At 40.3% G+C, this 19,551-nt stretch overlaps 1 protein-coding gene across 4 annotated transcripts in view; it reads left to right on the top strand.

Annotated features, from left to right (window-relative positions):
• The window catches only part of LUZP1 (leucine zipper protein 1), a 126,082-nt gene that overhangs the window by 42,366 nt on the left and 64,165 nt on the right, over positions 1-19,551 (top strand). For 3 of the 4 annotated variants that reach the window (XR_008528983.1, XM_054571701.1, XM_054571700.1), the window contains exon 2: positions 13,438-13,543. The exons of the other annotated variant lie outside the window; for it this stretch is intronic. The gene's annotated coding sequence lies outside the window, so the exon portion shown is untranslated. The remainder of the gene's footprint in view (positions 1-13,437; positions 13,544-19,551) is intronic. 4 annotated transcript variants of the gene reach the window in all.

The raw sequence follows: 19,551 nt of genomic DNA, 5'->3' as shown, positions 1-19,551 counted from the left end.
TAATCACCTAAACTGATACGTTCCTGAATTACGGTGAGAACCCGTATTCCCTGGCTTCTGAGACTGTGTGTATTGCCTGGGCACCAGGCAGGGAGGAGAAGGAGGGTAAAGAGAGAAAAAGGGAAGTTTTCTGGAGGCCATGAAATGGAAGTGAACTTCTTACTAGGGGTAGAAATAACAGTGACTCCCCTAAGATATGCTTTGAAATTAAAATGGCATCAGAAAACTTTTGTTAACTCAGGCCCTTTTGAATGTACAGCCCTGTATTCTGTTCCAGAGAGCACCAAGGGAAGGTGTGATATCCTGGAACCAATGAAGAAAGGGTTTTGATGGAGAAAAAGGGGTTATTTGCGTTAAATGCTGTTTAGAGGTCAAAGAAGTGACCACAGAATTTGGCAATATTGAGGCCTTTGACTCTGATGGACAGTTTTAGTGGAGTGGTGAGGGCAGAAGCCTGACTGGAGCAAACTGAGGGCATGAGAAGTAAAAAAATGAAGAATGTAGACAACGTTTTCAAGAGGCATTGCGGTAAAGAGAAGCAGAGACACTGGGGCTGAAGTAGCTGAAAGGAGACATGAGATCAAGAAGGAGTTTATTCTTTCTGCCCCCCCTTCCTTTTTAAGATAGAAAATTCTAGAATGTTGATTCTCAAATGTGGCCTCTGGATCAACTGGGAATTTTTTGGAAATGCAGAATCTCAGGTCCCACCCCAAACCTACTGGATCAAAACCTACATTTTAATGAGATTCCTAGCTGATATGTATGCACATTCATTTGAGAAGCGCTGTTCTAGAGGGTGGCTTCTCCCGCTATCTGTGATGCAGGACCAGTTTTTTCCTAATCTGTCTGGGACCTACATGTGGTACTACTATGTCTGATTTCCATGTAGTTAACTCCTCCTGTGTCTCACTCTGAGTTTATCAGCACCCTAACTGGTTTAGACCCTGTTTGAGGTTCAGTGTTCATCAGCTTGGGTCTTGTAGCAGTGTCATTTTGCTACAAAGATGTCTAAATGCTTAATCTCAATTTTTGTACTTTTAATGGTTTGTGAGCCAGTGCTGCTTTGTGGACTACACTTTGTGGATGTTTGTATGCTGATGGGCATGAGTCTCTAAAGAGAGAAAAATGATGATGTAAGAGAGGTGGGAAAAATTGTGTATGAAGAGGGAATTGGATCCATTAGAGATAAGAAAGGTTGTACTTTACATGCCAACAGACTCTTCATTCTAACAGTAGGAAAAACAGAATGCTGTTATGTTGTTAAATTTGGAGTAGGAAGTTGGTGGTATGAATGTTGCTTCTCGGTGACAACGTTACTAGCTGATAAGCAAGCATTGGAGGTTTATTGAGAGAAACATGTGAAAGAGTCATTTTGGACAGTAGGGAAGTGACCCAACTAAGGGAAATGTAGTAGGATTGCTGGCAGCATCGAGGGACCTGTTTGAAATTTGTAGTGATAAATTTAAAATACTAGTCAATGAAGAACATTTTTAGAAAATATTTTATTTATTTTAGAGAGAGGGGAAGGAAGGGAGGAAGAGAAGACAAGAAACATTGATGTGAGAGAGAAACATTGATTGGTTGCGTTCTGTGTGTGCCCAGGGGACCGAACCTGCAACCCAGGCTCATGTCCTGACTGGGAATCAAACAGGCAACCTTTTTGTTTGCAGGATGATGCCCACCAACTGAGCCACACTGGCCAGGGCTCAATGAAGAGCATTTGAAATCTTGCTCTCTGGCATATGTCATCAGTTTTGTTCAAATAAACTCTTAGAAAAAAAGGAAAATATCCAGTGAGCCTAGTTGTCTCTAGTTCTTTAGAAACACAACTTAGTTTATAACTTAGCTGCTTTGGTTATTAGTTTGCTTTACTGAGGATTGAAGTTTTACTAGTTGAATATGAAGAAGGGTTGGGAAGGGTAAGTGAATTAAAGGTATTTGCAAGGTCCTGATTATGAGGAAAGTGAGAACATGAAGGTGGGGTCATGAATCAATAATTCCATTAAATTATTATTTTTTTAAATGTGGGGATATCTGTTGCACAGAGTTATTAAGATTAATTCATAGCCCTGGAGGGGTGGCTCAGTTGGTTGGAGCATCGTCACATACACCAAAAGGTTGTGGGTTTGATCTCTGGTCAGGGCACATGCCTACCCTGTGGGTTTGATCCCCGGTTAGGGTGTGTATGGGAGGCAGCTGCTCAATGTTTCTCTCTCACATCGATGTTTCTCTCTCACTCTAAAGTCAGTAGAAGTATATCCTCAGATGAGGATTGGAAAAAAAAAAGATTAGTTCATGTAAAGTGCCTAGAATGGTGCTTGGTGCCTGGTACCTAGTATGTGCCCTATATGCATCCAGTATTGTTAGCTGTTCTTTCCGTCATCTTCTCTGGACCACAGAACTGGCCTCCCTACTGATCTCTTGTCATCATTTTCACCCTATCCCATGTATTGTCCATACTGAAGCCAAAGTGATCTTTTTGAAATGTACACATTTTAGCCTTGTTTAACACCTAAATGGCTTCCTATGCTCTTTGTATTAAGACCCAAGTCCATAATTTGGCCTCCAGGGGCCTGCATGATATGGGTCTCTCCGTCTCTCTCCTCATGCATCTAGTTGACCTCCCTGCTTTGGTCGCACAGATCTACTTGAGTTCCTCATGCTCACCATGCTTCCTCTTCCTTTTGGAACATTCTCACCACTAGTGGGAGGTCAGTGTTTTTAAATTGTATTTTATGTAATTTATATTTAATAGTATGATCTTTCATCAGTGTTTTTGTATTGCACTGTACAGCAAATACCATGAAGACAGTTCTTTCTACTCACTATTTTATCCCCAGTATTTAACATCAGAGGTTGATATTTGAATGAATGAATGAACAAATGAATGAACGAATGAATGAATGAACTGCCCATCCATCTTATGTTAGGTTTGTGATTGGGTTGTGGGTCAGGACTGGCTTTCTTGAGGGTAAGATTAGAGGGATAATTTCTTAGAGAGGTGATACAATGGAGAGAAGAAAGGAAAATTAGGGCCACAAACACCTAGGTGAAGATCGGCTTATCAGCTACCACTTATCAGCTATATGATTTTGAGCCTTTATTTCTTCCTCATTTATAAAGTAGACACATTATTATTTACCTAATAGGGTTACTGTGGAGATTAAACTAGGTAATAAAAATACTTTTGGTTCCTTTCTCTCCTAAGGGTAATTGCTGTGACTTGCTATTTAATTATATTTGCCATTACCTGCTTTTATCCTTGTGGCACCATAATATCCTAGTCATAGACTTCTAGAGGTTAAAGGGAGCCAGCATGTTTTTGTGATTCATCCAGCTTTCTTAAGGCAGGTGAGTTACCCACAGTTTTATTCCTGATTCTTTTGCTAAACCCCACATCGTTTGCAAAGAAGCCTAGTCTCTAACTAGAGACTACTTGTTAGGAAAAAGAAACAGCAGAGCCAGGTGGCAGTCCTTAGGGCCTGCTTTTAAATAGATACCTCAATTGCAGGCTAATCTTATCAATTGTTTATTAATAGTGCTTCCGAAGAACTTGAAAGTTCTTAAATCCTTTCTTTCCAATTTCTGTCTTGCTTATGCTTATATTCTTGGTTCTTTGTTAGGTAAAGTTTCTTTAGGAAAGTAAAATTTCTTTAGTAAGGTGAAAAAACCTCTGAAGCTTAGAGATGGGATAACTGGAATCTAGTCCTGTTTCTATTTCTAGTTTCCTAAAAGGGTCACAAGTCTCTTAGTCTGTTTGTTCATCTGTCATATGGCAGGGGAGAAGGGTAGGGAGGATAAGAGTATCTGTGCCTTTTCATCCCAAGAGTTACATGGATAAAAAAAGTTATCCTGGGGCCCTGGCCACGTAGCTCATTGGTTGGAGTGTTGTCCTGATACACCACAAGTTCTGTCCCCGGTCAGGACACATATAAGAGCCAGCCAATGAATATATAAACAAGTGGAACAACAAACTGATGTTTCTCTCTCTCCCTTCCTCTCTCTCTAAAGAAGAGTAACAAAAAAAAAAAAAAAAAAGAAAGAAAAAGAAAAAGAAATTCATAGTTATTCAAACAAAATAAAGCTTAAATAAAAGTTACTCTGCCCTGGCTGGTGTGGCTCAGTGGATTGGGTGCTGGCCTTCGAAGGTAAAGGTTTGATTCCCAGTCAGGGCACATGCCTGGGTTGTGGGCCATGTCCCACATACAAGGGAACATGCAAGAGGCAACCGGTCGAAGTATCTCACACATCGATGCTTCTCTCCCTCTTTCTCACTCCCTTCCACACTCTCTAAAAATAAATCAATAAAATCTTTAAAAAAAAAAAGAAGGAACCCCAAGCATAGTGTAATGCTCATTCACTTAAATCATGTTTAAAAAAATTAAAGAAGTTATTTTGGGAGAATTAAAAACAGAAAAACATTAGTTTAGCAGTCCTCCATCATAGATAGATATTGAAATTGCTTTTAACATAGTTTTGAAATTACCAATATTTTAAAATTAATTTATTCTTGAAGAAATTTGAATAGTTGTATAACTGTGAGATATTCTAGTGAATCAAATGTACTGTGTTTCCTTGTCTACCTTTTGAGAACTATCTATAGTTTCTGTAAGGGCAGATGGAGATAACATGGATAAAGATGTCATGCATATTGTTTTTTAAAATAATTTTTTCAAATGTAGTTGATGTGCAATATTACTACATTTATGTAACTTATGAAGTGATCAGCCCAATAAAACTCTAGTACCCGTCTGACACCACACATAGTTATTTCAATATTACTGACTATATTCCCTGTGCTCTGCTTTATATTCCCATGAGTATTTTGTAACTACTAATTTGTACTTCTTTTTTTTAAAAAAAGATTTTATTTATTTATTTTTAGAGAGAGGGGAAGGGAGGGAGAAAGAGTGGGAGAGAAACATCAATTGGTTGCCTCTCACACGTGTCCTGACCAGGGACCAAACCCACAACTACACATGTTCTCTGATGGGGAATTGAACCAGTAACCTTTCTGTTTGTGGGATGACACCCAACCAACTGGGCCACACCAGTCAGGGCCAATTTTTACTTCTTAATCCTTTCACCTTTTCCATTCATTCCCCCAAACTCCTGCCCCTCTGGCAACCATCAGAATGTTCTTTTATATTCTGCTTTTTTTTTTTTTTTTTAGATTCCACATATAAGTGAAATCACAGTATTTGTCTTTCTCTGTCTGACTTATTTCATTCAGTACAATACCTGCTAGGTCCATCCATGTTGTTGCAAATGGCAGGCTCTCATTCTTTTTAATGACCGATTCATATTTCATTGTATATATGCACTACTTCTTTATCAATTAATCTATCAATGGACACTTAAGTTGCTTCAGTATCTTGGCTGTTGTAAATAATGTTGCACTGAATATATGAATGTGTGTCTGATTTAGTGTGTGGGTTTCTTTGGATAAATACGAGAAGTGGAATTGCTGGGTCCTTCTTTGTCTCTTGTTATGGACTTTGTTTTAAAGTGTATTTGTCCAGTGTAAGTACTGCTACCCCAGCTTGCTTGTTTGTTTCCATTTTCATGAAATATCTTTTTCCATTCCTTTACTTTCAGCCTGTGTATGTCTTTCAGTCTGAAGGAGTCTTTTGTAGATAGCACATGTTAAAGGTCTTGTTTTCTTATCCATTCAGCCACCTTTGTCTTTTGATTGGAACATTTCATCCATTTGCATTTAAAGAAATTGTTGATAGATTAGCATTTACTATCATTTTATTATTCATATTTTTTATTATTTTTTTTCCTTCTCAAAGATGACCCTTTAACATTTCATATAATACTGGTGTGGTGATGATGAACTCCTTTAGCTTTGCCTTGCCTGGGAAGCTCTTTTTTGTCCTTCTATTTTAAATGATAGCTAGGCTGAGTAGAGTATTTTTGGTTGTAGGTCTTTGCTTTGTATCACTTTGAGTATTTGTTGCTAGTTCTTCTGGCCTGCTAAGTTTCTGTTGAGAAATCAGCTGACAGTCTTATGCGGCTCCATTCTAGATAACTAACTGCTCTTCTCTTGCTGCTTTTAAGATTCTCTCTTTGTCTTTAACCTTTAACATTTTAATTATGATGTGTCTTGGTGTGGATCTCTTTGGGTAAATATTGTTTGGATGGGGTGGGGTCTCAGGGAATAACCAGGGCTGGGCGAACAGTGTTAGCCAGGTTGATGAAGACTCAGGTATGACTCTTGCTTACTGGTTGTGTTGGGGGGAGGACTTAGCAAAGGAACAATGGCTTCTGTCAGCTCTTCTGTCTGGGAGAAAGCTGCCCCTCCAGCCCTTGCCCCAAAGCCAGACAATTCAGTTCCTGGTGCCTTTGGAGCTGCTGCCACAGTGCTGGAGCTCAGTGGCAGTGAGTCCACGTAAGTCTGAGTACCAGCCCTTTAAGAGGAACTCCAGAAGCCCTCTGTCTCACTCAACCACAATCTCCGCTGGTTTTCATAGCCAGAAGTTAAGGGGACTTCTCTTCCTGGCACTGGAACCCTTGGCTGGGGCGCCCCTTCTGGGACTGGGACTCCTTGTTCTTCAGAGAGGACTTCCGGAGCTGCAGCCCAGATATCCCTCTCAATATTCAACCACCATACATGGGTGTAGGACCAACCTGTTCTGTGTCTCTGCCCCTCCTACAGGTCTGGATATGGCACCTTCTGTATATCTTTAGTTATAGGACTTCTGCTCAGCTAGATTTTAGGCAGTTCTCAATGTTCGTTGTTTTGTAAATAGTTCGGTTGTAATTTTGATGTGGCTGTGTTTACATATTCTGCTCTCTTGATGAGAGGCTCAAGATGTCATACATATTGTTATTGGAGAGGACCTTAGATATCATTTCATCTGACTTTTCACCTGGTGAAACTGAGACCCAGAGGATATTTAAAAAAAACCTTTTTCTGAGGTCTGACAGCTGTGTTAGTAGCAGAACTGCCGGGTCAAGGTGTTTTTATTACACTGGGGACATCTCTTCTTTTTTGTTTCCCACTTTAGTCAGAAGAGAGCACTTGCTCTGTTCTGGATTCTCTTCCCTTGTGGGCAGGTGGGGTGGGATGTGGGAGATGAGGAAAAAGACAGGGCTTATAGAAATTGACATGTCTTCTGAAGCTTATGTTTCTTCCTCCACTTTTTCCTAGAGTGTCCTGAACTCCAACATGAAGTGACTTGACTGTAGGAAGCTGGTCAGTGATGGCATTTAGATTAACTGCTTTTACCAACTTAGGTGACACTGGGTTGGCTCTCGCCAACCTGCTGTCACTCTTCAGCCCAAACCCACTGCACCGCTTGATTGGTCCCACTCCATCCTGCCGTCAGCCTGTTTACCAGGTTGGCTCTTTGGTGAGGAGACCACATAGGGCAGGAAAAACTTGAAAATCCCTCTGGCTTTTTTTCTGAACAACCCCAAGGATGCTACCTCAACAATTCTAGGGGAAAAAACAACTGTTTCCTGCTTCTCCATATACACAATAGGGCACTAGATTTGATTTCTAGGACTTCAGATATTATGATTATTTGAGATTTAAATGTTCATCCTACCTTCTCATTTTCTACCTTTACACTTTCTTATTGCTTATATCTGGATGACCTCAAGAGGTTAATTAGTAGATGAGGGGTGGCCAGTCCAACAGAATTGCGGGTAATGATTTCTGTGTGATCCCTAGTCATTGTGGTTCTCTCTGAGGTCAGTTTTTCTGATAACAGAAAGTACAGTTGTCATTGTGTACAGTCAGCTGAAGGGCCTAAGGGGGGTGGTTCTACAGACTGCAGGTGACACAGAGTTATTTCAGTTTCAATAATTTCTATTGCTCTGTCTTCAAGACTCATGGACTCTGTTACCTCTGTTCTGTTCTTAAGCTCATTCAGTGAATTAAAAAAATTTCAGATACTGCTTTTCTGGTCTAAAGTTGCACTTTGGAAATGTACTCTTGAAATCCGTATAATCTTATTAACCAATGTCACCCCAATAAATTTAATAAAAAATAAATAAAATTGCCACTTAAAAGAATTTACAATTTCTCTACTTATTTATAAAAGCTGTTTTAATATCATTGTCTGATAATTCCAGCATCTGGGTCACCTTGAATTGCCCTCTGACGATTGTGTTTCCCCTTGTGAAAGGGTTTAATTTCTAGTTCTTTATGTAGTTTGAGTTCTATCCTGAACATAAATGAATGTGAATGTTATGTTGTGGAGACTCTGGTTTCTTTTGATGTTTTCATATTCATAGGCAGTTAACTTGATTAAAACAGCAAACTCTCTTACCTGTGGTAGGCAGAAGTTCAAATTTCAGTCTAGCTCTTTTGTCCTTTGCTAAGGTCCTTGGATTCTACCCTGTGCATACATGGTTCAGGAGTCAGCTAGAGATTCAAGCAGAGTTTACACACAGAACATGGGCCTCTCCTTCTGTGGCTCTCTCTTACTAGCTATGGCTGCTCTGGGCTATGTCCTTAGTTCCTAAGGACAGAAAGCCTAGGGTTGTTTGTTTGTTTGTTTTTTGTTTTTTAATTGGAACTACAGCTGGACAAACCCTCAGGTCAAAGCTCTAAAAATGGGAAATTCATCTCATGATAGTTCCTTCTTATAATTTTCAACTTCTCTCCCAAATCTGCCAGTCTTTGTTCACTTCAGATAGTTTAAAATTTTCTATCTAGAGTTTACAGTTATCTGTGGGAAGATTATTCTGGAAGCAGAATTACCTACTGGCATTTTAATCTTATCAAAGTGTTTTGGGGACAAAAGTATTACATATTTTAGAGAGCTTTAAATTTCAGCAGTCAAATGAGGATGGACTGATGTATTTCTATTTTTTTAATAAATTTTATTTTTGGTTTTAGAGAGAGGGGAAGGGAGGTAGAAGGAGAGGGAAACACTAGTGTAAGAGAGAAGCATTGACCAGCCACTCCTTGCATGCACTCTGGGGATCAAACCTGCAGTCTAGGTATGTGCCCTGACCAGGAATCAAACTTGCGACCACTCAGTTTGTGGGATGATGCCCAACCAATTGGGCCACTGGCCTGGGCTCTATTTTTCAAAAAAGTATTAGCTGCATTTCTTTTTATTTAACCCTCACTGGAGGACATGCTTATTGATTCTAGAGAGAGAGGAATGAGGTAAGAGAGAGAAACATTGATGTGAGAGAGAAACATCAATTGGTCGCCTTACACACACACCCTTACTGGGGATCAAACCCGCAACCTAGGTGTGTACTCTGGCCAGGAATCAAACCTGCAACTTTTTGGTCTATGGGACGGGGCTCCAACCAGCTGAGCCACATGGATAGGGCTGGACTGATGGATTTCCTCAGTGTGGCCTGTTAATTATCTCAGGTGGACTCAACCATATGCACTTTAACTTGCTTTGCAACTTTGGGCAAGTCAGTCTCTTTTCCTCTCTGAGACTCACTTTCTCCTCTAGAAAATGAGGCAACTGGACTCACCATAACCTCTAAGGGTCCTTTCATCTTTGTTTCTCCACAGACAGACGCAGGCACACCACTATCACCACCAACCTAAACGAGAAGCACAGAAAAGATGCCTGAGGGAAATGATGTGGGTGGATCTATCAGGGTGGAAATCTCTCTGAAGGGGCGGCACAAGAGTGTTTACAGTCATCCTTTTGTTTCTGGGGATAGAAGGATAGAAGTTTGCTGAGGATGCAAGAAGTAAAGGACATTCAGAAGCAAAGGAAAGAAATCATTTGTTGCCTGCCTCCACCCCTGAGAAATAGGAGAGAAAGCAGACAGATGAAAACAAGTCAGGATCATCCGGAGTTCCTGTTTGCTTGGTTTTTGGCAGTGCTGTCGATCCTGTTTGAAGAGAACAGCCCCCTAGGCCTTAGTAATATGCTAGCAAATTTGGCAGGAGGTGGTGGGGGCAGTAGCTGTCAGTGGGGGTGCTGCTTTCACTTTTCGGGCTGCAGAGCCTTCGGTGGAGATGGGTCAGCTTTATGTGTCCACTTCTTAGATTTCAAAATTTGTATGTGGGAGAAGTTCTAGTCTATGCTGAGCAAAGTGTGTGCGTGCGGCGTGCGCGGTTGTCAGAAAGGGTGAAGGAGACAAGATGGGTGAGGGTAGGGCAGAAGACCTGTGGGCCAGTTCTGAAGCTGTTTGAATAGCAGTCACACTTTTCTACTCAGACTGAGTCTTTTTAAAAGTGTGTGTGGGAGGGGGAGCTAAAGCTTCTGTCACACTCACCGAGCCCATCCCTTGGGCACTGCCCCTGGTATAGATGCTTTTTTCTACTTTTCTTTTTTTAGCCGCTTTCATTGCTTATCAGTGTTTCTTTTTTCTTCAGGTCTTACTGGCTTGAGCCTTCAGGCACTCATCTTTTTAAAAAGCCATTAAGAAAACTATCATTTTATTATTTCTCTATCTTAATTCTAGCCTTCTAGCTCTCAAGGCAGGTAGAGGCAGGGATAGACTCTATTGTGTGCATGTCAGGGTATTGGTGGCAGAGGTGTGGAAATCAGATTAAAGGGACCTGCAGCCCTGCGAGGAAGTCAGAAGGTGGTCTGCGGGCTGTGGAAAGTGGGGGATGGGGCAGTTGGGGTGAAGCGAGAGGACGGAAGTTGGAGTGTAGGAACATGTACAGGAGCTTTAGTGTTATCACTAGCTTAGCTATCTTTCCATTCTTCCTCAAAACTAGGATAGACAGAATTTTTAAAAAATGCTGAACCATATTGTTTTACTAATTAAATTTATTGGGGTGGCCCTTGCAGGGTGGCTTAGTTAGTTAGAGCATCATCCCATATACCGAAAGGTTGTAGGTTCAGTTTCTGGTCAGGGGACGTACCTAGCTTGTGGGTAAGATCCCTGGTCTGGGCACATTTCAGAGGCAGCTGATTGATGTTGCTCTCTCACACTGATGTTTCTCCATTTCTCTCTCCCTCCCTCCCTTCCTCTCTCTCTAAAATCAAGGAACATGTCCTCGGGTGAGGATATAAAAAACAAATTTATAGGGGTAACATTGGTTAATAGGGTCATGCAGGTTTCAAGTGTACATTTCTATGGTACATGATCTGTATGTTCCATTGTGTGCACACCACCCAAAGTCAGATCATTCTCTGTCACTATATATTGGGCCCCCTTTACCCTTTACTATGCTCCGACCCCCTTCCCTCTGGTAACCACCATACTGCTGCCTGTCTGTGTCTGCGAGTTTCAGATTTATGTCCCACATACGTGTGAAATCATATGGTTTTTAGCTTGTTCTGACATTTCACTTAGCATAATATTCAAGGTCCATCTATTGTTGCTGCAAATGGCAGTATTCCATGTTTTAGCTCAACAGTATTCCATAATATGTATCTACCATATCTTCTTTATCCAGTCCTCTATCAAAGGACACTTTGGTTATCTTCATGTCTTAGCCACCATGAATAATGCTGCAGTGAACATAGGGGTGTATAAATCTTTGCAAATGGTTTTGGGTTTTTCGGGTAGCTACCCAGAAGAGGGACTGCTGGGTCATATGGTAATTCTATTTTTGTGGTTTTTGAGGAACCTCTATACTTTTTCCCATAGAGGCTATACCACTTTACATTCCCACCAGCAGTGAATGAGGGTTCCTTTTCTCCACAACCTCTTCAAAACTTGTTATTGCCTGTCTTGTTGATAATAGCCATTTTAACAGGTGTGAGGTGGTATCTCATTGTAATTTTGACTTGTTATTTCCCTAATAGCAAGTGAAGTTGAACATCTTTTCATATATCTGATGGTCGTTTGTATGTCTTCTTGGGAGAGCTGTCAATTCAGGTCCTCTTCCCATTTTTTAATGGATTATTTGTTTTGAGTTGTATGAGTTCCTTTTTAAGAAATTTTTATCTATCTCTCTATCCATCCATCCATCCATCTATCTATCTGTCTATCTGAGAGTGGGGAAGGGAGGAAGAAAGAGAGGGAGAGAAACACTGATCCGTTGCCTCTCTCACGCCCCCACTCAGGGACTTGGCCCTCAACCCAGGCATGTGCCCTCACCAGGAATCAAACCAGCGACGGTTCTGTTTGTGGGATGTCTCTCAAACCACTGAGCCACACCAGTCAGGGCTTGTAGGAGTTCTTTATATGTGTTGGATGTGAGTCCCTTGTTGGAGCTGTTTGCAAATATCATCTCCCATTCAGTTGGTTGCCTTTTTTTTTTTGGCGTCTGTTTCTTTTGCAGTGCAGAAGCTTTTTAGTTTGATATAGTCCCATTCATTTATTTTCGCCTTTACGTCCCTTGCCTTTGGGGTCAAATTTATAAAAAGATCTCAATGACCAAGGTCCGTAAGTTTAGTATGTATGTTTTCTTCTATATATTGTTTCAGATCTTATATTTAGGTCTTTGATCCATTTTGAATTAATTTTTGCACAAGAGGACAAACTATAATCTAGTTTCATTCTTTTGCACGTGGGTTTCCAATTTTCCAGCACTATTTATCGAAGAGGCTTTCTTTTCTACATTGTGTGTTTTTGGCTCTTTTGTAAAAAATTATTTGCCCCCATGTACCTGTGGTTTTATTTCTGGGCTCTTAGTTCTATTCCATTGTAGACAGGAATTTGACCCAGATCTCCTACCTTCAGTAACTTATTTTATAGGTAAAGTTAAATGGGTTATTAGGCTTTTTAGCTCTCTTGTAGAAAGAAGGCTCATTACAAAACCGAAGGGTCAGTTTGCAGACAAGGAACCTCTGTTTTCAGTTTTAATCAATACTGGGGTGTTCAGGGTCCTTTTGAGAACGCAGTCTAGAAGGCAGCCCAATGAGAGAGACAGCATGGTGAAGTGGCTTTTGAGGTCAGACAGACTTGAGTTTAAATCCTTACTGCTACTTATTAGCAAGCTGTAAGACCTTGGACAAGTCACTTGACTTCTTGAAATTTAGATTATCTATAAGGGGGCAGCATTATTGTGTTATTGGCTTATAAAACATATAGCATATTGTGTGGGTTGTGGTAGATATCCAACTGATGTTTGTTTGTTTTTACCCACCTTCTAGAACATCTTTTTAGTGGAATCCTGGCTTTAGTTTTAAGTAATTGTATAACTCACCCTTTCCAAGCTTCAGTTCCTTTCTTAAAGTGAGGGTATTTAACTAGTTGATATCTAAGAGCTTTCCCAGCTGTAAGATGTCATATGAATTTTTAGACTGTTGAGGAATGTATAGATCTATTAATTTAACAAAAGACAATGTAGTCTACACTGGGACTGTATTATCTGAGATAAAGGGGAAGTCTCCTGAAGCCAAAGTCCCCTCTACTCTGGGAAAGATATAGCCATCTCCCTTCAGAGTAAGCAGCATCTGGACTCAGATTCTGCCTTGTCCCTTTTCTGACACTACACTGTATGTGACGGTCTTTGGGACAGGCCTTTTGTTCAGCTCACTTAGACTTGGTGCAATTCCTGTTTTACCTACCTCTTCTTCCTGTTTATATTCTGTCCAGGTCAAGAGGCAAGTGCCATTGAAAGACAGTGAATGACTTTCCAGGACAAGAACCAATCAGGGAGAGCAGCCAGAAGCATTGACTGAAAGCTGAAATTACCTAAATGGTAGGTATGTTGTGCAGTGAAACTGGCCACATTGATAGTATTGGGTACTTTATGAAATCTGCAATTCTTCTACCATTACAAGAGAGGGAGGAGAGTCAGTATCTGTTTACAACCATTGTGAACCATATACTATGCTAAGTACTTCACCTGGTTTCTCATTTAATCAACCAGCCAGTCTAACAAAGGAAAATTCTTACATGAAGTTGACAATCTTTAATAGGCCTAGCTACCATTTATTCAATACTTACTATATGGCAGGCCCAGCCCTTTATGACATACATTATCTTCCTGTGAGGTAAGTGCTGTTATCACCACCATGAGGAAATGAGGTTAGAGACATTAAATAACTTCTCCAAATTCACAAAAGTAGTAAATGGTAGGACTAGATTTCAAACCTGGATTATTTTCATTGTACTTTAATATCTCTTGAGAAAGTTAATTTTTGGTTGAGGCAGTGACCGACTTAACCTTTATAAAACAAATTAAAAAAAAAAATTCAGTTGATAACTAGCTCCTTTCCCTAGGCTTCTGTGTGCCAGTATTTTATGGGTTGATGTTGACCAAGGCCATGGAGAGTACTAATGAAATAAAAGACACTTGAGCAGTGAGTGTGCAGAGGGTCTTAGATCCAGGGCAAGGCCTTTGGGGAGTTCATTTTATTCTAAACAAGATGGGAGCCACTAGAGAGTGGAGAACAGTGGTCTTGGTTGCCTGTGGTAGCTGGATTGTAGTTAGAGAAAGGTTCTCTGGGAAGGTAGAATAGGGCCACGAGAGAAAGAGCCTGGGCACTAGGTCTAGGCGTCGGAGAGACTGGGCGCAGGACAGGAATCTTGGTGAGACCTGCACGCTCATGGCCCCTGCTGGGAAGTAGGCATCGTCAGGGGCAGTACACTAGAGCTTCTCATGAGGGAGTGGGAAACTTCTAGGCCAGCTCTTGCCCTATTGATTGGTTCGGGTGTCTCGTTCTATTCCTTTCCCTGGAGCATTTTTCCTTCCTCAGGGAACTGTGTTATGAAATTAATTTCTGGTTGGGTGGAGTGGCAGCCAGTGTTCATTTGTTCATTAATCTTTCTGACGATACTTTAGCCTCTTTCCCTTGGGGCATCAATGTTTTTAAATATACTTGGTGAATTGCAAGGGAGGGAGGAATCATTGTTTTCATCAAACTTATTCCACATACCTATTATACATAGATTATTATGCTGTATACTGGAGCTTATGTTCTGACGATAAAACTGACACTGTACTACCTGTGTAGCACAGTTCTTAGAAGTAAGTAGACAGCATTAAACAAAATAGAAAAAGTCCTTGCTCTCAAGAATTAGATTCTAATGTGAAGAAATAGATAAAAATAAATGAATAACTAGATAAAAAAAACAAACAAATAGGCACATAGATAAATAACATCCAGTAGGTAAATATGTGCTCAGAAGCTCAAAAGCAGGGTAAGGTGATAGTGTTGGGGACCTGAGAGACTGCTGCTTTATATAAGGTGATCCGAGAAGGCCTCTAAGGAGGTGATATTTTAAGCCAAGATTTGAAAGAAGTGAGGAATCTGGCCAGGGAGGTATCTGGGAGAAAGGCATCCCAGACAGAACAGCGAGCGAAAAAGCCCTGAGGTATGGGTGTGACTTGCCAGGGCCAAGGGCCCACAGGGAGGCCGGCCTGCTGGAGGAGGGTAATAGGGAAAGGCAGTAGGAGATAAGGGCAGAGGAGTGTTGGGACCCAGATCACACAGGGCCTTGGGGCCAGGGCAAGACCTTTGCAGTGCGTTCGAAATTGAGGTGGGAGCCACTGGAAAGTGGAAAACAGGAATGACGTGTTTTGACTCACACTTTAAAAGGCTTACTCTGGTTGCTGAGGGAATAGACTGTGGAGGGTGGGGAAAGGCCAGCAGTGGTGGAAGCCGGGAGAGCAGGGAGCTTTCGGAGGGTCGGCAAGTAGTCCGGGAAGGGATGATGATGCCTGAGACTGCGGTGGGTGGCTCAGACTAGGGTCGTAGTGGTGGGTAGCCAGAAAGTCATGGATTCCGGATGTATTTTAAAGGCAGAGTGGAATTCCAGTTCTCCTGCAGAGATGTTTGATTTATTTGGAGTTAACATCTGTGTCACATGAGTTTGAGTGTATCATTGGAAACGTGACAGTGATGCCTGGTAAAATTCTAAAACTGTTTTTGTTTATTTGTTGCTTTCATTTTTGTGTCCCACATATGAATGAAATCATATGGTTCTTGACTTTTTTGTATCTGAGTTATTTCACTTCGCATGATATTCTCAAGATCCATCCATGTTGTTGCAAATGGCAATATTTTATCTTTTCTTACGGCTGAGTAGTATTCCATTGCATATATGTACCACATCTTTATCCAGTCCTCTATCACAGAACACTTCAGTTGTTTTCATGTCGTGGCCACTGTGAATAATACTGCAATGAACATACAGGTCCATATATCTTTATGAATAAATGTTTTCAAATTTTTCTGTTAGAAACCCAGAAAGGGGCTGCTGGGTCATGTGGTAATTCTGTTAATTTTTTGAGGAATGTCCAGACTGTTTTACATAGTGCTGTACCAGTTTACATTCCCACCAGCAGTGAATGAGGGTTCCCTTTTCTCCACAACCTCTCTAACACTTGTTATTTACCAGTCTTGTTGATAATAGCCATTCTAGCAGGCGTGAAGTGGTATCTCATTGTTTTGATGTGCATTTCCCTAATAGCTAGTGCAGTTGTGCATATTTTTGTACATCTGTGTTAGCCATTTTTATGTCTTCTTGGGAGAAGTGTCTGTTCAGGTCCTCTGTCCTTTTTTTTTTTTTTATCTTCACCCAAGGACATTTTTAAAACTGCTTTTTAGAGAGAGAGAGGGAGAGAGGAAGGGAGAGGACACCTCGATGTGAGACAGAAGCATCGATTGGTTGCCTCCTGTACACTCCCAGATGGGATCACACGTGCCTGGACTGGCAACCTAGGCATGTGTCCTGATGAGGAGTCGAACCTGCAACCTTTTGGTCGCAGGACAATGCTCCAGCCAACTCAACCACATCACCCAGGGCTCTGCCCATTTTTTAAGTTGAATGGTTTGTTTATTTGTTACTGAGTTGTATGACTACTGTATATATTTTGGATATCAACTCCTTATTGGAGGTGTCATTTGTAAATATCTTCTCCCATTTAGTTGTTTGCCTTTTTGTTTTGTTGATGGTTTATTTTACAGTGCAAAAGCTTTTTAGTTTGATAGCCCCATTTGTTTATTTTGCCTTTTACTTCCCTTGCCTTTGAGGTCAAGTTCATACAATCCTCCCCAGGATGAAGGTTCATTAAGTTTAGTACCTATTTTTTCTTCTATATAATTTATTGTTTATATTTAACTTATAAATATAAGTTAATAAGTTATAAATATTTTCTTATATTTAGGTCTTTGATCCATATTGAGTTAATTTTTGTTTATGGTGATAAATAGCAGTCTAGTTTCATTCTTTTGAATGAATGAATTTTCCCAGCACCATTTATTGAATAGGCTTACTTTTCTCCATTGTATGTTTTTGGTTCCCTTGTTGAAAATTATTTGCCCACATACAGATGGGTTTATTTCTGGGCTCTCAATTCTGTTCCATTGGTCTGTGTTTCTGTTTTTCTGCCAGTGTAATGCTGTTTTGATTATTGTTGCTTTGTAGTATAATTTAAAGTCAGGAGTTTGATGTCTCTAAACAACCAAAAACTCATAGATACAGATTACAATGTGGTGGTCACCAAAGGGAAAAGGAGGGAAGGGAAGGTAGTAAAGGGTAGAGAGGGTCAGATATAGGGAGCAGAAGGAGATTTGACTGGGTGGTGAACACACAATGCAATATACAGGTGATATGTTATAGAATTGTACACTTGAAACCTATATAATTTTATTAACCAATGTTATCACAATAAATTTATTTTAAAATTTTTATTATTTTTTCAAGGTTTTATTTATTTTTAGAGAGATGGGTAGGGAGGGAGAAAGAGAAGGAAACATCAATGTGTGAAAGATACATCGATTGGCTCCCTCTCACATGCCCCCAACTGGGGGCCCAGCCTGCAACCCTGGCTTGTGCCCTGACTGGGAATCAAACTGGCGACCCTTTTGTTTGCAGGCCGGCAGTCAATCAACTGAGCCACACGAGCTAGGGCCTAAAATTTTTTTTAAAAATCCTAAAACTGAGCAAAGGATGAAGACAGTGACCTAGCAGCCAGCTTGTGTTCACTACAAGGAGGTCATGTTGACAGGAATTCTCTTTTTTAAGCTTTGCCATGATTTTCCTTAAACTACAAAATCAATATGTTTATTATAGGGATATTAAAACATAAAGAAACACCCACACCATCCAGAGATCATTACCATATACCACTTTGATATATATCAGGGCAATTCACTTTTGAAATGGTTGCTAGCCTGGAGGATCAGGAATATGTTACAAAGGTAATGTATCTTAAGTACTAAAATTAGGTATTTAACATTTTCTCATGTGATCCCAAGACAAAGGATATTTTGGTCTGGCTTGCATGCAGGTATTGTATGTGTACTGATACCTGTGTTTATCTAGATAAACAGGCTGTTTTTAGTGCCATTCTGGAGGGCTGTTCTTGATTATATTTTGTTAAACAATTTGAACATTAATTTGGATGAAGATATTGAAAAGACATGCCTATCAGATTTATAAATAGGACCTAGGAGGTGTAGAAAATATTTAGACAATTGAAACTATTGATTGAAACTAACTTTTAAGTTGAAGTGCAAAAAATAGTAAATAATATAAGTTAAAATTACATGGCACCTAAGATGGACCAGTTACTGGTCTAAGCACTTAATGTATTAATTCATTTCCACTTATGGTTACCTTTTAAGATGGGTATTGAAACAAAGAGAAATCAAGTGACTTATCTAAGGTTATACAGCTCGTAAGTGGCAAAATCAGGGTTTAAACTTTGGCTATTTGGCTTCACAATATGTAATCTTTAATCATTGCACCATACTGCCTGCAAAAGAAATAAGAATTAAGCCCTATATTTAGGTTATGAAAATTAGATTTAATAGTTTATTTGAAAAAAATTCAGCATGAACCTACAAACTGAAAATAAGCCGGCCATATTAGCTCATATAGTCTTGGACTCATTATTAAAACTGGATCAACTAGGTCATCTCTCAAATCCACCCTCACACCTTTACCCCATTGCTGCTGTCTGATTTAAGGCCCCTATCCTATCTCTTGCCTTGACTATTTCAATAGTACCCTGTTTTATTCTGTCCTTTCAAAAATACAATTCTGATTGCTACTCCCTTGCCTAAATCCCTTGTCCAAAGCAGGTTGTAAATTTGCTTCCCATATCCACTTGCAGGCTTGTCAGTGTGTGTTTTGAAGGGTCTGTACAGTGGTGTTCTTTTTATTTCCTTTAAAATTGTTTGGTTTTTTTTTTTAATTAGTTGGCTACATTTCCCTCTTAGCCATTGCCCTACCAGGCTGTCACTCACTTTATTGGCCTTATCTCTTTGGCATTTGCATTTGCAACCTTTGGCATAAAGGCTAATTATCTTTCCTAGAAATGTAGTGCCCGGATATGACTACAATTTGCTAGATGTAGTTTGACCAGTACAGAATACAGTGAGACTGTTACCTTCATTTATTTATCAAACATAAGGTTCTAACCTTGCCCCTCATTATGCTGTTCAGTGCCCAGGACAGGTAAATAAAGGTGACACAGCCCCTGCTCATAGCTTAGGGCCAAGTAGAGGAATACAAATATATAAGCAAGTATGGGTACGCTGATAGGAGTATCTACAGTTTAGGATAGTGTATTTTTGTTGGGGGAGGGCTGTTTGAGAAGGTTTTGCAGTGAAAGAAATTCTCCACCAGAATGGGGCAGCAGAGGCTGGAAGAAAGAGAAGACTCCTGAAAGGTCAATTGTAAAATTGTTCGTCAACTGTTAACACATTAGCCTCTGCACTTGCTGTGAGATTTCAAGGGCTTCTGTGTTGCGCC

The sequence above is a fragment of the Pteronotus mesoamericanus genome, unplaced genomic scaffold (genome assembly GCF_021234165.1).
Source record: "Pteronotus mesoamericanus isolate MK-2021 breed Mesoamerican mustached bat unplaced genomic scaffold, CSHL_Meso_final contig_221, whole genome shotgun sequence".
In the NCBI taxonomy this organism is placed as follows: domain Eukaryota; kingdom Metazoa; phylum Chordata; class Mammalia; order Chiroptera; family Mormoopidae; genus Pteronotus; species Pteronotus mesoamericanus.
Note: the sequence above shows the minus strand (reverse complement) of the source record. Positions and strands in the feature narration are given on the sequence as shown.